Source organism: Helicoverpa zea, chromosome 3, assembly GCF_022581195.2.
Source record: "Helicoverpa zea isolate HzStark_Cry1AcR chromosome 3, ilHelZeax1.1, whole genome shotgun sequence".
Classification (NCBI taxonomy): domain Eukaryota; kingdom Metazoa; phylum Arthropoda; class Insecta; order Lepidoptera; family Noctuidae; genus Helicoverpa; species Helicoverpa zea.
The window spans coordinates 5,763,758-5,780,883 of record NC_061454.1 but is presented as its reverse complement, the minus strand read 5'-3'; the positions used below and the strand labels follow the sequence as shown (position 1 = coordinate 5,780,883).

Genomic DNA, 17,126 nt, shown 5'->3' with positions numbered 1-17,126 from the left:
TAAGAATCATTGACCTCCGACAGTTTTTTCTTGTTTATTTGTCTCAAGGACGGCATTTCAGTCTCTAGTCTTATCAAGTCGTCATCAACAAGATTGCTTATTCTGTTAAGTAACGCTGAAATATGTAACTTTATTCAACAGGACCTATTTCGTACAAAATAAATGTATATTATATGTGATGTATGTAAACAAGAAGCATCTAATCTAATCATGTTGTTTATTCCATACGCGTGTCCATATATTATTTCGTAAGGAATGCGTGCAATCGGAAGTATTAACTGCTCGGGCCGTTGACGGGCTCTGTTGGCTGGAAAAATGGAACGTGACATTTTAAATTTGGCGCAAAGCTCGCGACATTAATCTGGCGCGTCGCCGCCCTCGCCCATGCCGTGCGTGGCCTAATCCGCCCGCTCCCCAAACGACCCGGGAAGATGGAAAAATCTCGAAAGACTCACATCAAATTACCAGCTTTAAAGCGTAGTGAATTCCCTTGGGCTCGAGACGACACACCTTGCCTTTCAGAAACGCCCCTAAATAACGTCGCGGTGTCCTTCGGGAAGTTTGGAAGGTTCGGGTGCGCACGTGCTTTTGTCATAGTCATACTTTCGTCGAGTTTTACGTACGACGTGCCGCGCACTTCGATTGAGTTTTGAAAGCGCGTTATATAACTTTACTAATAAAATTCTTGTTTTAAAATTTCTTTTTTTTTTTGAAAATATAGGTTGGTATAAGTTCTCTGCGACCATCTATGCTAATAAACCAACTAACTTGCATATTAAGCAAGTATTTCGTAACATGTTCCTTGAAAATTTTGTTTGATTAACACTACTAAAGTTGCAGCCGTAACTTTGTAAGCATTAATATTTATCTTGTTTGTTTTAAAATTAAGCTCTAAGCTTCATTATACTTAAAAACAACACCAGTAAGTTCTACCGTAGGTGGCTTAACTTAGTGCAACAATAGATAACTTTAATTAATACTTCAAATCAAAGAATTGCTCTATCATTGTATCGTAAGTGACCCGGAAAGCTTCCTAGTCTAAGTAAATTATTCACTTTACAATTTGATTAACATTTCGTCGTAAGGCCATATTTCAATGATCGTAGTTGTCTTTTACTTTTCTGTTAACGGTTAACAATTCGTAAAGCTCTGCTTCATCATTACAACCATAAATGCTAACCGTAGCAAAAGCCAATTCCTCATGTTCAGTGTGTCGTGTAAAGTTTCTCTATTGTTGTCTGGGCGACGCTAGCTCAGAGGTGATCCCCCTATCTCGAGCCATAGGTCACAAGAGATACATACCAACAAGCTCCTACTGTAGGTACTTATGCAGATGCTCTACAGCAAGGATACCTACACTGTCACTATGTTCTGTTTACTTGTTGATTCTTAAAATAAGGTTTCGCTTTACCATATTGATAACACCTTGTCACAAAGAAAATATGAAAATATTCCTGAAAATTCAATTGCTCGCAACGCTTTTGTGGATGTGTAGGGTCTTTGTCTCCGACCTGTCGCGCCGGCACGGAACTAGCTCAAGCTTTTGAATTCCGCCAGCTCGTCATTTCAGACGTTCTGTAAAAAGACGCGCTACACGTAACCGCCGCAAGCGTGAAACTTGCAAACTTGCGCCCGCCCCCGCGCTCAACAAGCTTGCTTTAACTCTCCTGGGCCTCACTGGCTCTTATTAGTCACATTCACAGGCTTTTACTCATTATAGTTCGGCCATTCAGAGAATGCGTTCCTGACACGTCGCGATTGAACTGACGACGTAACTTTGCAATGGCGTTGCAGTTACGATAAAAATATTTTTGCTGGTTGTTTACCGTTTTAACAATTGAGGAGCATTAAAACAACATTATTATATCAATAATCAATGAATGTTATTACGTCGTCAGTTCAATCGCGACGTGTCAGGAACGCATTCTCTGAATGGCCGAACTATAACACCCGTTTGGTTGTTTTTTATTTATTTATTTTAATCTAGTGAATCTTTAAGTATTTGAATAAAAGTCAGCCACCCGTTTTATGGCGTTAATTAGGAAACAAATGTGAATGCACAAGTTTTCCTCTTACGGTAGAGTATCTCACCGCCGCGCGTACAGTCCGCTTCGCTAACCAACTATTACACTCAGCAATAAGATAGCAATCGCATACTGAGGAAAGGTAATGTACCCTGTAAAGATATTTGCACAAAATCCAATCTTGTACATGTCGCCGTTTCTGTAGGTAATGAATTCAACAATAATTAGAGTTGCCGCGGGAGAGCGCTCGCTGAGCTTACCGGCGGATGTCACAAATCCTAGCCAAGGACCGGGGCGTGTAATGCAAATAACAGTGTTTACCTGGCCCCGCCCGCGCCCGCGCCCGCGCCGCCGCCGACCGCGCACCATCGCTGCGATTCATAATAACAGCTTTTATTTCCGTAACTAGCTACGACGCTCTCATTTTGTCGGTTAACGCGTATTGTGTCATGGCGAAACGAATGCCGCCCAGTAATGGAGTTTTTAAGCGCAGCTTTTCGTTGTGCACCGCAAAAGGGAATTATGTAACTAGAATAGCGCCGTGATTGCAAAGCACACAAAACTGCAGCGGCCCGGTACAGATTTATTGTTTTAAATCTTGACTTGGGATTTGGTAACATAACATAAAAACTCAGGGATATTTGTATTGCACCACTTAAGTTTAGCAACTAAATAAAAGCAACTTACTCAGTCTTAAAAACAGAGTCACACTATAAACGTACATACAAGCCATTAAAGCATACATCGTATCACTAACAAGAACGGAATTAAAACACCCAGACGGTCGAAAGAAAATAAAGTACGAGTTTAAAGTCACGCACCGCAAAACAGTTGACTTAAAATGCTTTTCTCTACACATATATATAGGAATGTATCTTCTTTGTGTTTGTCTGTGTGTGTATAAATCAGGCCGAGTGCGTCGCGAACACTCCAAACTTCAATTTGAGGAGAAGTCTGCAAGAAGCCGTGTGAAGCGGCTATTGCGAGTTTAACATTGGTATAATTTGCCGGGCATATTGGAAAACTTGTAATTGGTTTAGTTTTATATTCAACCGCCAATTTGTTCTAAGAATGATATTACTTTAGCGATTTATATCATCCGGTTGTTGAAACTTAAAGCCTTTAGTCTTGTTCTGGATGTATATTACGTATAAGAATGAACTTTAATAGGTATCCAATAGCACACATAAGCACAAAGCAAATATGCTTTATTGACTGCAAAGCTTAGCATAAATACGAAATTTTTTAAAGATGGTCGATGTAGTGTACCGAATAAGTCCATGGGCACATTTCGCATGACTATTTTACTTCACTGTCTAATATAAGATTTTATTGTTTCAGATATTTGCCCGGAGTCATATATCATTGTAAAGGAGCTCTCTTCAAAGTAAGTGAAATAAAATATGTAGCAAATACTAATACTGTAGGTACCGCAATGACAAATCAATCCCATACCTTGCTCGTAATAAATCATCACTACTGCGCTATCCTTTTGTAATATTTTGTCTAGCTAAAAATTTATTTCGTATTTTAATATCGTACTGTTTCTCTGTCATATTTTTCATGATTACTCTCTTGGCAAAATACCAAGATCTTACTCGCTTATCTTTCGTAACTTTTGCTCAGCAAAATGGTTCAAGTTTTCTCAATATTTTCAAGGAGTTTTTTAAATGATAGTTTCATTTGACGATCACCTATCTTCTGGGTACAGTTTTTCCTAATTAGTTCTGTATCGTTACTTTATACTTAATATCCTGGTTTCAAATAAAGTTGATACTCGATATAGGCTGTAGACACTTGTAATATGCCGTCAAAATGTCAACGGAACTTGAATCAATAAATAAACTTTACCAAGGTAATCAGATGGCGATTCAAAAAACATCTAAGCCTGGTGCCTAACAAAGTGTGTTTGGCAAATGAGGAAAGACTGGTTGACCTTGCACGATGTCGCTTAAAAACGCTGTCTATTGTAGACTTGATAGCTGGACTGCGACGCGTGTCGTTACATTTAACGAGCTTGTCAACTATTAGTTCAATTCACAAACGTTGTATTCAGGTATGCATGACAGACTTGTTTAAGATGTTTTGTTTATTAGTACCGTCTGAATAACTTATGTGGGCCGTCGTTTACACAAGGTTTTTATACTTTCAACGAAGGCCAAATCCACTACAACGGTCCACAATTTGGGAGAAACATGCGAGCCATTGTCCGACTGTACTAGACCGATCTACATTAATAAATGCCGAAATGCTACTTTATGAAACCTCCAGGACTACTGCCTAAAAAACTATTCTAGCAGTAGGTAAAGCACATTTTGCCAAGACTTTGTAAATATGTAAGCAAATATACGTCTTATTCATCTCACAAATTTCAAGTAATTGTGTGTCATCCTAATATTTTATCTCACATTAATTAAATAGGTACTCCAAAGGAACTTTGTAATTTATTATTGTTAATTGCTTGACAGCTATAATTCTAAGTTCTTGACATTCCTATTGTTCAATTTAAAATGAAATTCAGTGGGTACCTACTTAATAGATATTTATTTATTTTGATTGAAAACATAAAAATGTTTACAACTCTTACATAGATGCAACGATTACATAAGATAGTAACTGTAATAGTTGCTTTAGAAGTATATTTGGGTAGAAACAGAATATTTATTAACCACACACCAAACTTTTACGATCTATAGAGCCCAGGGTGGACGTGGCGAGGAACTAAATTCTTTAACATTCCTTTTTAACGACCAAAAGTAAAGATTGTTTGGATGCTTCGAAGTTTCCCATACGTGTACTTACAACACAGTATTTCATATTTTATTAGCAGCTTCAGAAAGTGCCTTATTGATAATGTCTCGGCTTTGTACCTTAAATGCCTTCATTATTCCCACACAAGTTTGTACGTATCCCTTTAATACCTTCGCTCGAACTTTGCACTTCCAAAGTTGTAAGAACAATTAGTCATAAATAATTGAACATGGTCGATATTCCTTTGTAAGAAGACAAAGAGATGTCATACTCAAAACTTTGTCAATTTACGTTGAAACCGTAAAGCCCCTTACTAGCTCATGTCCTTACTTGGTAGAAAAGTGGAGGTAACATCAAGAGAACTTTCCACTCGGGGTACAGTCGTACTTACCTTGTCTAGAAAGGGATCAAACTGCGGTGCATTCTCCGCAATGTATTATGCAGTCCCGGAGCGGGTGCCAGTGTAAGCGGCTCGGAATCACTCCCACTCCCCGTCGAAGAACACACAGCTATTCCTTGAGAATTTTCTATTCCAAAAGTTGCTGGAAACCATTTCGCTTCAAATATCTCTTGCGAATTACTTCGACGGATCTGATGATTGTAACTTACTGCACTGTTTACCTCTGTCAAAGGATTCAATTCTTAACGCTTTTAAACTTTTAAGCCCACCTTTTGCCAATCTTTTGCAAATACCTGCGGGAATTTCAGTCATATTAATTCGTTAAATCTTTCGAAGTAGTATTCCTCAGTCAGCTGCCTTCCATTTCTCAAGATCAGGTATATAGGAACGTACTAAAACTATAAAAGAGACTATCAGCAATCTCATTTTAATCGGATCATTTATCAAAAGTCAAGAGAGCGCACAATGGTAACTTACTGCAGTTGAATGTGTAAGTGAAACGGCTCGATTAGGGCGATTGTGTGCCTTATAAAGTTTAAATCCCGCTTGGAACACGTTAAATGTAAAGTAGGGTGTACCTGAGCTGATAAACAGGCAATATTTCCTTACTGGTTTGTTGTCACAGCTATTTTAAATTTATGTGAATGTTGTGCCGATGTACAGAGCAAATGTTCGCCGGCTGGGTAAGCTAATCGCATCTCATTTCCTACGTGTCGCTCGTTGTAGTGGGAAGCACAAATGAGATTGTGGGCTGACGTGTCGTTCCGGAGACCCAGTCGCGTTCGACATGGCACCCGAAACCGCATCGCCACGCTACTCACTGTTTACAAAAAATACTTCTATCATATAGTTTACTGAAAATTGGTAAAAAATTTAGTTCGTTTATTTAGTTTCTTTTTTCTCAAAGGTCGTTTAGGTAGGTTAAAGGACCATACCAAGGATTCATCTATTTCATAAGTCTGTAAATTAACAAGTCCCTATCTTGTTCAATCCACTGCGAGATAGGCCTTTCCTGAAATGAATGGGTAATTGGTAAATCTGTTGAACTTTATCTCACAAAGTGTTTGCTGATTCTCTTTGTAAAGATGTATGAACTTTAACAACCATCAGGCCTAGGATATGAATAGCGCTGCTTCTTGAAAAAAGAATATGTTAGGTTCATGCAATATCCGAATTAGAATTTCTTAGTTTATTGACTGTGTATGTGATACATTGCTATCTACCAGGTTTATAGAAGGGAAGGTCAATTTAGTTAAATCGCAATGAACGGCTTTTCGAACGAATAGAGGTCCTTTATCGCGTTTCACGCAACTTTCCTCGACCGGCTCTCTACTTACACGATTAATTTGAGTCGATAAATCCGCATTAAAAGCGGAGCGAGGGGGCAGCGAACCGCGCCGTTCTGTGTAAGTAGCCCCCATTCCGACCTTTTTGTTCTCGCTACAGTCACTTGTTCATAAGGAACTCTTTAATCTATTATCGCTCCACCATCCTGAGTGTAACATGGCGTGACATGTCATAAGTGAAACGTTTTCGTAGTTGGCTATCGATCGGAAATTGGTAAGGTCTAAATGTCGGTTTCATACGGTCTGGCGGGCGGGTACGTCACTGGCCGCCGAGACAGACAGGCAGCGTGCGCGGCGCCTGCGAGCCCATTAGACGTCTGCCCGATGTGGAACGCTCGATAAACTTGTAAAAACGCCTTCTACCCATTTAATTTTATACCCTCGCTTAAGCTTTGCTATTGGCAGATTTCTTCCTTCTTTTTTATGGTGCCGTCATTAACTGTATCGTGCGTCTATTATTTCTCGCTTGTTTAATCAGCTCGTTAATCCAGTGTCGTTTCAAATGCAGACATTCGCAGTGGATTTTAAAATAACGTTTTCCTATTTCATGCACTTATACTTAGATATAGAAAATGTGCCTTCGTTTTAAATAACGATCAAACAGGTCATTCTGCTGCACTAAATGAGCGACTGAATAAAAATAAAAAGTTTGTCCAATAAACTTTTAAAGTTCACATTTAGAAGCAAAGCCAATGCCACACCTCAATGGGGGAAGTGATATTGGTACAAAATATTTATGACTTTATGTGATAAAGTTTATGTTGCGGTAAGAGTTTTATTTCTCTCGTGAAACGACTATAACTTTTTCGAATAACGTAATATAAAATAAGGGAACATTGGCCAATAAAATAAAATTTTTTCATCATATGTTCTGTACTTTGACATTAGGAGTAATAAATATAGGTACCTACATATCATGTGCAGTCAGCAAAAAGACCTTCGTAAAACGCGTTTTTAGCGTTATTCTGTTAAGGTCAATGATATTATTATTGGTCGTTGTATTAAGTTGAGGTGGTCTAGGTGGAAAAGAACCAACTTCTCAAGTATGAGTATATGGGCTCGATTCTAGGTAAGGCAAGTACCAACTATGCAACTTTTTTAAGTTGGTATGTATGCATTGCTCAAGTGTGATTATCGTGCAATCCTTCTCTGTATCATCACTGGGACGATGCTCTTTTTTTGTTACATATTATGGTTGGTCTTTATTTTGTAACTCCGTTGCCATATTTTCGTAGCCCGTAGAGTTTCACTTCTAATTCATAAGCCGGTAAAATGAGTATAATTAACTTTGTCCAACTTATGTAAAATATCTCACATGCCTGAAAAGCCAAAAAGGGATGTTTAAAACTGAAATGCACAGAAATAAAAACATCAGTCCATTAAAACGTAGCGTTGACGTGCTTATGAGTAATATTTGTGAAACTTGGGAAAGTGCTAACATATTTATAACATTACTGAGCCTGAAGTCGCTTACAAACAAAATTGATGCCAGATACTTGTACAATTACTGTATTCAATATAAACTTTTCACGTGAATTGGATTCTCGAAGGCGACATATTCAACGATTAAACGCTTCTAAACTCCTAATTAGAATGTAAAGAGAACTTCAATAATACTTTGCCGGTTGTCGGGGCACGTACGCGAACTTTTATTCAGCGAATTTGGTTACGTAATTCGTTGGAAATATTCAAGTTTTCCCTTCGGCGAGACGTTATCGCGGGCGGGCTCTCAACGCGGGCGTGGGCAGCCGCTCCCCGCGGGGACTTAATTTGTTGCTCTCCTGGCGCCTCGCATCTCACTTTCAAACGGCGTAACGCGACCTTACCACTTCCCCTTCTCCGACACCGTGTAGACATCATGTTCTCCTGCGCCCCGGTTTGCCTACATCGAACACTATCTCAGCCACCTTGCGCCATTTCATATTTATTATTCCGATATTGGAACGAAATATATAACACTTACCCGCGCCTTGTCATAATATTTATAGATGGTGCTTGCGAAAACATCATGTGCTTGTTTAATCTGTAGTTTCTAGTGGCAAAAACCTTACTAGATCCTTATTAGAAGTAGAAACTCGTAATACAAGCACTTTAACATTTTATGAACGTATTATCCATTAATTTTGAAAAACAGTGTTTTAAGAAACTAGGTATCAGTTATATCATCACAGACTTTCTATCCTTATTATTCTTCCCAGGTACTAAAAATCACACCTTTTTTTTCCGAGGTCAAAAATCATCAAAGGGTTCATTTGTGTCCCGCTGTGGGTTAGCAGCGGTGAGGGAGTGTCAGACTCTTACTGACTAAAAACCGTCGTGTTCCGTCATAGGCCTTTTATGTACCAGGGCCGCGGTATCTCTTTCGAACAACCCGCAGCCCCGGCGAAAAATCACACCTGTTATAATTTAATGAAACAACAAAGCACCTCGTGGATCCCGCAACAACATGTAGGTCTTGGCAAAATTCCATTACATACGCGAAATACTCGAGACACGCGTTCACTTTATTCCAAATTCGATATACCATAGATTCGGGTGGCACAAGCAGCGCGACAATCTAATCACAATACCATAAAGGAGTGCACCGTAAAATATTTATGGTTGCGGGAGCAGGCACGCTCCGGTACCCGGCTCCACCACGGGCCATCTACCTCCATCAACCTCGATGCTAGTTCTATATACGTTACACTCCGTCATTTTGTTGTTCAATGCAAATTTACCATAAGCTGAGCTTAAACACGAATAAAAGATGTATCTTTACTTCTTTTTAGGCTGCCTAATTTTCGATCCACTGATGAAAGGTAAAACTTATTTATTCTTAACATGCGCATTAAATCATAAACCATAATGCAAATAAGTATTGACGTCAATACCCAATTTCGGGAGTGGTAAAATATCTGATTAATATTTGAAGTTTCATATAAAGAAATTGAGTGAGTGGAGAGCTCAATTAAGCAAGTTCTGGGACCGGTGTGGGCGCAGTGCTCGTTACACACCCGCTCAAATTGGCGCCGACCACTGAACTGTAACGATAATGACGCCGCGTGAGTTGTGCCCCATTCGTCCACTAACGTAAGCTAACTCCTCTCATGGGAAGCCCTAAAAGCCACTTCATGCGAAGTATGTACTTCCACATTTGGCAGTCTCGCAAAACTTTGTGGTTTTTGTGGCACATAAACAACTAACACACGTGTGCGTCCGACCGCGTATCGATTGATTTGACTTAAAATGCATAGTTTTGAGCCGCGATGTCGATCGGTTTCCGCCAAATTTTCCGCTGCGGGCGCTTGGCAACCGCACTTTGTGGCGCGCCATTGTTACCCATACAAATTGAGAGGTTAACGTGGTAGACGTTGTGTCAACTTATACAACAACCGTTTATAACATTCCACATTTATTCATATTTGCCATAATTCCAATAGCAGAACGTATATTGGCAGCACTCGTAATCATAGTGAGCTCGATCGACCACTGAAAGCTTTTTGAAAGCTCGTAGTGACGCGCGATGAAAGGTTCATGCGGTGATTTCAAGCGAGTCACTGTGCCCCGACAAGCGAAAGTGACAGCTATAATGTTTGCTTTCTAATGTATATCACAAACATTCTATTTGCCTATTCGGTACATTTACTGAACTAAACATAGTACGTGTATGTAACTATATAGTAAGTGTAAATTAATAGCAAAGTGTATATTGTAGAAACTATTGGCATAAACAAACTAGCAGCGGTTACAGAAAATTCTTTTACTTTAGGATACGTGATAAATAGTTAAATAATGCGCCCTCTGCCGTCGCTCTAACCCCACCCCTAATGTCTTCTTAATGCTGCGTGGAGTTGTCACATGCACATTTTGAACTGGCGGTGGTTCGTTGCGAAAGGTATTCACTTTGCCTGGAATTATTTAAACATCTGTACATATCGAATATACACTAAGAATATTTTAAGACGCTTGCGTCATTTTGGAGCGCTATATAAGTGCACAGACTTGGTTAAGTATGAAAAGCTCCATTTGAACGCAAGTTTTTTTTTGCTCGTTGGGCCTGTGTCGGCTCACTGCGCGCTTCTTTTGTTTCACGAGCGTGATCTGGTCGAGATGAATCCTACGGACGGTGTAGCTCCATTCCTGTCTTCAATTGAGTTTGTTTCTGCTTGTCACTCCGTTGCTGATTTGTGTACAGTAGATTAAACTATTTTCTTCAAACTCTATATTTTTCTACCTTTCCCCTGCACATAATGCCTTCTTGTTATTAATCATTAATATATTGCTACAAAAGCTAAGTTCTTATCTATCCTTCAAAAAGTCTGCAAACACACATTGGAAGCGTATGAAAGAGATTGAAAAGTTATCCAAGGTTCAGATTTGTTTTTTCTGCGTGCCTGATTTCGAGTCGCTCTGCCTTCAGATAAATTATTTCAGTAAAAAAACTTTTAAAGCTATTACAACTCTGTTCTTTAGACATAAATCTGGCTCGGTATTTATTTCTAGTATTTCTTATGTTATTCTCGCTTTTTTTTTTTCATGCATCGTTACGACTATTATTGCAACGACGCTTTAAACTAACGTGCAGCCACCAACATTGTCAAAAGGCACAAGTTTACAAAATTTAACTCAACTAATTAAACAATAAATGTTGTGTGAGGTGTGTTTGCACAAACCAGTGGCGCCGGATCTGTTGTAGGTGATACACGCTGGAGCAGTTATCTCAGTATCGCCTGACTACGCCCGTTGTGGCCGCCATGTTTATTTTTAGTCTCGCGTGTACATTCACTATTGCGATGAAATTTACAGCGATCGCCGCGGCTCGCCGCTCGCCGGACTCCGATACCGACGCTTCAAATGACAAGCTACCGCTATTTCAAAAATGTCTGCTATTTTACGCGAGAATTCCCGCTCTTTCGATGAGCAATAATTCTTTTGTTCAACGGGTGAAAGGTCCATGAGATTACTTTTATTACGTAGTTATTATCAGGAAACTCTTTGTGGATAGGAAGAAGGCCAAAAACGGCTTTAACTGGCCAATTAAAAATGTATTTGTTGTAACTAGTTGGTTGTAAAATTGAATACCCAGTGTATCTAATGAAGTACAAAATATAAACGAATATATAAAAAATATTGCAACACTTCTGGAGGGGTTAATAGAATGGATCCTGTCGGTGACAAAACGCGTTGTCGCGGTGGCTAATAATAAATACCCTTGTTCGTCAAAATACTCGTACGGTGGCTTTTGCGAGGTCCCCCTGTCAGGCTGAGATTTGGCGTAACTTAGTGACTGATTAGCAATTGGTGTGAGCTGGCGGGCGCGACAGGTGGTCGGGGTGCGGGGGCCTGACCCGCGGCCTCTCGCCTGATTGATGGCCACGTCCCGTTCACGCTCTGACTAGCCATCTTACATTTGATTTGCACTTCGCCTTTCCCGGAATGACCTGTGGATATTTATTTACTACAGCTGTCAAATCACTACCGAGAAAATTATTTTTGCAAAACTACATTTATCTTATTTCGGGTCTTTCCTGTTTTCATTCCAACTTGTAATTACAAAATAAATCTATAAACTGTCTCAATAGAATCCAATAAATCTGATGTGACCTATTATAGTATTCGTACTATTAACTGTAAATTCAGGTTTCTCCTTCTATAAAAACTTATTACTATTATTTAGCAATATACAACTTAAGATATATTTGACGTGAACTTCGGGAAATGAATCGAATGTCACACAAATGTCAGATGTCGATTGTTGTACCTGAGCGGTCCCACGCTCCGAGAGCGCGGTCTAATAACCCGAGGTCAAGTCTTGCCTCATGCATATTCACAGGCGACGGCGAAGTCGCCGGTGGCTCATCTGTAACGGTCCTGCAGCCGACCGGTTGTATGAGCTCATTGTTGCACGAGCCCACATGGTCGACGCGGTCGCGGTCGTCCTGCGCCGGCGCCGCACACTTAGCTAAACACTCATGACTTGGTAGCCAGCAATAATAACTTGCGAAATATCTTGTGATCTACTGCTACAAATCGAGATAGAAAACCAGTCTAACTAGCCTAAATTCAGTACTTACAACACTTTAATAGACTCATTTTATTTTGTACAACAGATCAGAGTCAGATCCTAATAGAATGGGTAAATGATGCCACTGACGCAATTAATTACGCTGCCAATAATTGACTCTTGCGTTATTGACAGCCACGTATTGGAGTGAGAACAAAACCATAATGCGAATTCACATTCAGCCGGTTTTTATGGATGTATGTCGGTTTATTAAGATCACAGAGGTAGGGTCAGTTGTTAAACGATGTCTATGGATTTATATTTTAATTAGGTGCCAGCTACGACCGTACCTACGCAAAGGGTGCATAGGTAATTTGAAATACGTTTTCTTTGCATGTTATATTATGACATTATTTCATTGAAATGTAGGCGGCATAACCCCTGTTTTGTTCACACTCGGTTTTAGCAATTTTTGAATTGCCCACCTGTTATTTTTTTTTAAACACGCAGGTGATGGATTACTCCCTCCGCGTTATGTTTTTTACTGTGATGGATTTATTAGAATAGTTTTTGTTGGCTGTAATCTATGCCTAGTTACCAACGCTATCGGGCCGTAATTTTTCCCCAATATTTTGTTTGCCCAACGGCATTGAATGTTGGTGTATTGTTGTATTAAAAAGCAATTTTCTTTTTTATATAAATTGTCATTTGGCTATAAAATTTAGATTGGTCATGTTTTTACTAGCCGTTCTCGCCTGTGTCGGGCGTATCGAATTTGTTCAATGTCGATTCTGAACCGGAACAAAACACCGCGTTGCGTCAGATAAAGTAATTCAAATACGTCTCGTTTCAGATTTTAACTGATTACATTTACCAGAGCAGGCTATGTTTTACACTTCGTTTCCATTAGATACAGTACAGTTTCTGCCTTTTTTGTTTTCGTTTTCAGACAGATTCGAATAATTTTTCTGAAGGCTCTTTTATTATGTTTTGTTTTGACTGAACTTTATGCTATTAAACATTTAACGTAACCTAATTCAACCTCATAGCTAACAAATGATGTAGCAGTTTTAAAACTTACACGTTCATGTAAGAAATAGAAATTAATATGGTACAAAAGATCACGAACACTTAATGTGATGTTTTAAGTAAAGGAGCTGTAAAACAAAGATGGTGCAGCAATGCATTTTACATTTTGAAGCATCATTAAATAGTGCATTACACGGGCCGGGCGCGTTGAGAGGCAATTAAAAAAGAACTGCTAAGACGGAGCTCGTAAAAATGAAGTCGTGTTCTCAACTGATTAAAAAGTCTCCTCTAGTCTGGTGCACGGTAAATTTTTAATCAAATTCGTTTATCGCAAACGACCTCACAGTCTTCTTATCTTTGACCCAGAATGGCATGTACTGAGAGATACATAATTGGCATGCACAAAAAATATTACAGTATTTTAGGTGCCTATCCATTTAATTCAGAAAAATACATGTTCACGAGCGAGCAATGCTCCCATAAACATGACTGATTTAAAGAAGACAGAAAATAATAGTTGCCACTCATTGCGCACAATTTCAGTTACCGCAACATGTATGGTAAAATCAAAGTTTCAGAGATGATCTCAACCTCGGGGCTTACTCCCGAGATCTATCAATTAACACGCAAACTCCATCGGCTTTCAGGTGAATGTCAATTAATGTCAAAGTCTGAGGAGCGCCGTCCGTAGAGAGCGTATACCTATTAGTAAACTGATAGGTTGTCCGAAAGGCTAGCAACAAGTTACATACTTGTGCGTAAGCCTCTATAAAATTTGCATTTTAATATTACCTTATAGGCTGCACGATTATAAACGACACAGTTTAAAGACTTGTAAACATGATAAAGTGATTAATTTATGGAGAGACAACAAAGCCAGAAGGTTAAACGTGGAAGAAAACTTCTGTTCGTGATTATCTTACTAATATAAAAAAAAATGCATTTACTTTTATTCATAATAACAGAAACTTTGGCACTTAATTACGCATGTATGTGTGTAGTAACAGTGTCATATATCGTTGGTGGATAGTGTAGTGATGGATATTGCACATCCAGTCATTTACATAGTGGTACCGACAACTTGATTGATTGATGGCGAGTGACTCTTACTGCTTGTTATCAAACAGTTAATAAATCAACTGTATGTTGGTGTTATTTATAACCTGTTTATTCCAATAATGTCTTCGCAATATTATTCTTGAAGAAGAATCACGAAAGTTAATTTTGGTACCTATAGTTTTTAAGTCACTCAAACGAGTTATCATGGATATCAAAGAAGGCGTATATAGCCTATAAAAACAATATTTGTTACAAGAAATCAAAAATCATCACAATCGGTTTAGAAGTTTTTGAGATAAGAAAACATGATTTGGCCAGTTTTACTAAATAAAGTTACTAAAGAATCTCAGAAATGTTTAAGTAACAATGTCACATACATGGCTATAGTTGTACAATCGGTAATGTACTAAATACTGAACAACCATGCAATACTCTCGCAATGTGTGAAAGTTACGACACGATCACTGCAAAATCAATTAACTATCGAGGTTCCCATGCCGACGATTGACCTTATATATTATGTTGATTCAATATCTTTACACCAATTAACCATATAGGGCACTTAGAAACAAAACTAGACATGACAGCCTTTTCCAATTTACTCATTATCCGCGGTACCGTAGACGTTAATATTGCTCTGCATATTAATATACACTTATTTCAGTCGGTCATAGAATCTTATAAGTGCAAAATGTTAGTAAATTGTGTTCATTATGAATGGCACAATAACAGCTCCAGTGACACGCGTAAATGCAAATTGACAAACTTGCAGTAGCTATCTTTCATAATATCAAAACAAAGGAGCAGGCACACAAAGTTTGGGCGCTTGCTCCGCTCCGCCAGCCGTGTCGCTTACGCTTATCCACCAAAAGTTGATATCACGGTTGCGAAATAACGTCTGCGGTTACAATAATATCTCTTTGTACATATTTAGAAACCTGCACAGGTCGGTGCAGTGTTATTCAATCTGCGACCTATTTGTGGTCAATCGCGGTACGATACGGTCTCAACCGCGCAGTGTAGAGTTATACCAAACCTGTTATTTGCACTTGCAAATTGTAACTTACAATTTACATGTCTGTTAAATTTACAAAAATAGCTGATAGCCGTAAGATTCCGCCAAGTGCATGTTCTAACTCGTTTAAGTTAATTAACAATTTTAATAAGCGATCATTATTTTAATCGGCTCTCCCGTCACGGTTGCCGCTTTAATTTGTACATAGTTTCATAATGTACCCACATTCTGGTATAGCATGATAACTGAATACGATAATATTTAATTTTTCTATTCATAAGCTTCTTTTTATAGGAGTCATTAACTCCTTTAATGCTAATTGTAAGAACATACAGCTTATGAAAATCCACTTTATAACTCTGTATTTCTCGCATTATCCTAAAACATATAAAAAGGACTCGGCTAATAAATATTGAATCACTTCTTCATTTCCGAGCTTCCGGCTGACGAGGACTCGTACGGTGAGCCTAATAAGTGGGTCAAGTAACCCTTTGGCGTGTAGAGGAGTGAGAGCAATCACACGCGCCGCCCGCCTAATTGAAGTCCAATGTCGCGCGGCCCGCCCACGGTGATTGATACCGCCCAGACCAAACCGGCTTCTAATTCGATTGTGATATTGTTTGGACGCGCATCAGCGTCACTCCCACGAGCCAGAATCTAATCTGTACGCACGCGGATGATGTCATCCCGAGACAGCGATCGCTCGATACATTTCGAGTGGTCGGACGAGATACGTTCCGGGGGAGATTGATGAGTGTCCGTTAAAGCGTGTTGTATCGCTCGTTGTCACCGTGAAAAAAGAGCTTAAGCAGGCATGGCAGAAAGGTGGTGGTGGTGGGGGCTAATTAGTCGCGCCATAGCCATCAATATCCATTAGCGGCGCCGCACGCGACGCTCGGCGGGCGCGCCGCCCCGCCGCCGCCGTCGACGTCGCCGCCCTTGACGATTGCCGATACAAGTTGTGTGTCGCCCCGAGATAAGGGTTTGCACTTCCGTGACTGACCGTTCCGAAATAGGGCAGACTTGGTGGCGCGTGACGTCACCACCAACACAAACAATACCTAATTAAATGCACCAGTGAACTATAGTGTTCATAATATTACCATGTAGACAGTTTCTTGTTAGTTCATATTAGATTTTAAAGATAGACTTGATGTCTACTTTCATGTAAATGGAAAACATTTTCTTCCCTCATATGTTAAAGGTCTAAAATATTGGGATAGTTTGCAGCATTTAGGTATTTCTTCATGAGAAATAATACTTTATTATTTAATGACATCCACTCCATACATGAAATCCGTTACAAAATTGGAGTAATCTTGCTAAGTTCACAAGCGGAGCACCCGGTACTTGTTGGCTAACATAATAACATCAAATACAAAGGCACGACGGCTTTTATTAAAATATCAGATATTGTTTGAGCATGCATCGAGCCCACTCCAGTGATACAATTTGAAACTTTACCTTACCGACGATACTATTAAAGGGTTGGCCTCTGCCCTAATCTTTGAACTAC

The 17,126-nt window shown here is 39.3% G+C and overlaps 1 protein-coding gene across 11 annotated transcripts in view; it reads left to right on the top strand.

The window, feature by feature from the left end:
• Positions 1 to 17,126, top strand: part of LOC124645625 (protein muscleblind) — a 228,486-nt gene that overhangs the window by 142,860 nt on the left and 68,500 nt on the right. For all 11 annotated transcript variants that reach the window (XM_047185438.1, XM_047185436.1, XM_047185433.1 and 8 more), the window contains one exon: positions 3,366 to 3,411. The gene's annotated coding sequence lies outside the window, so the exon portion shown is untranslated. The remainder of the gene's footprint in view (positions 1 to 3,365; positions 3,412 to 17,126) is intronic.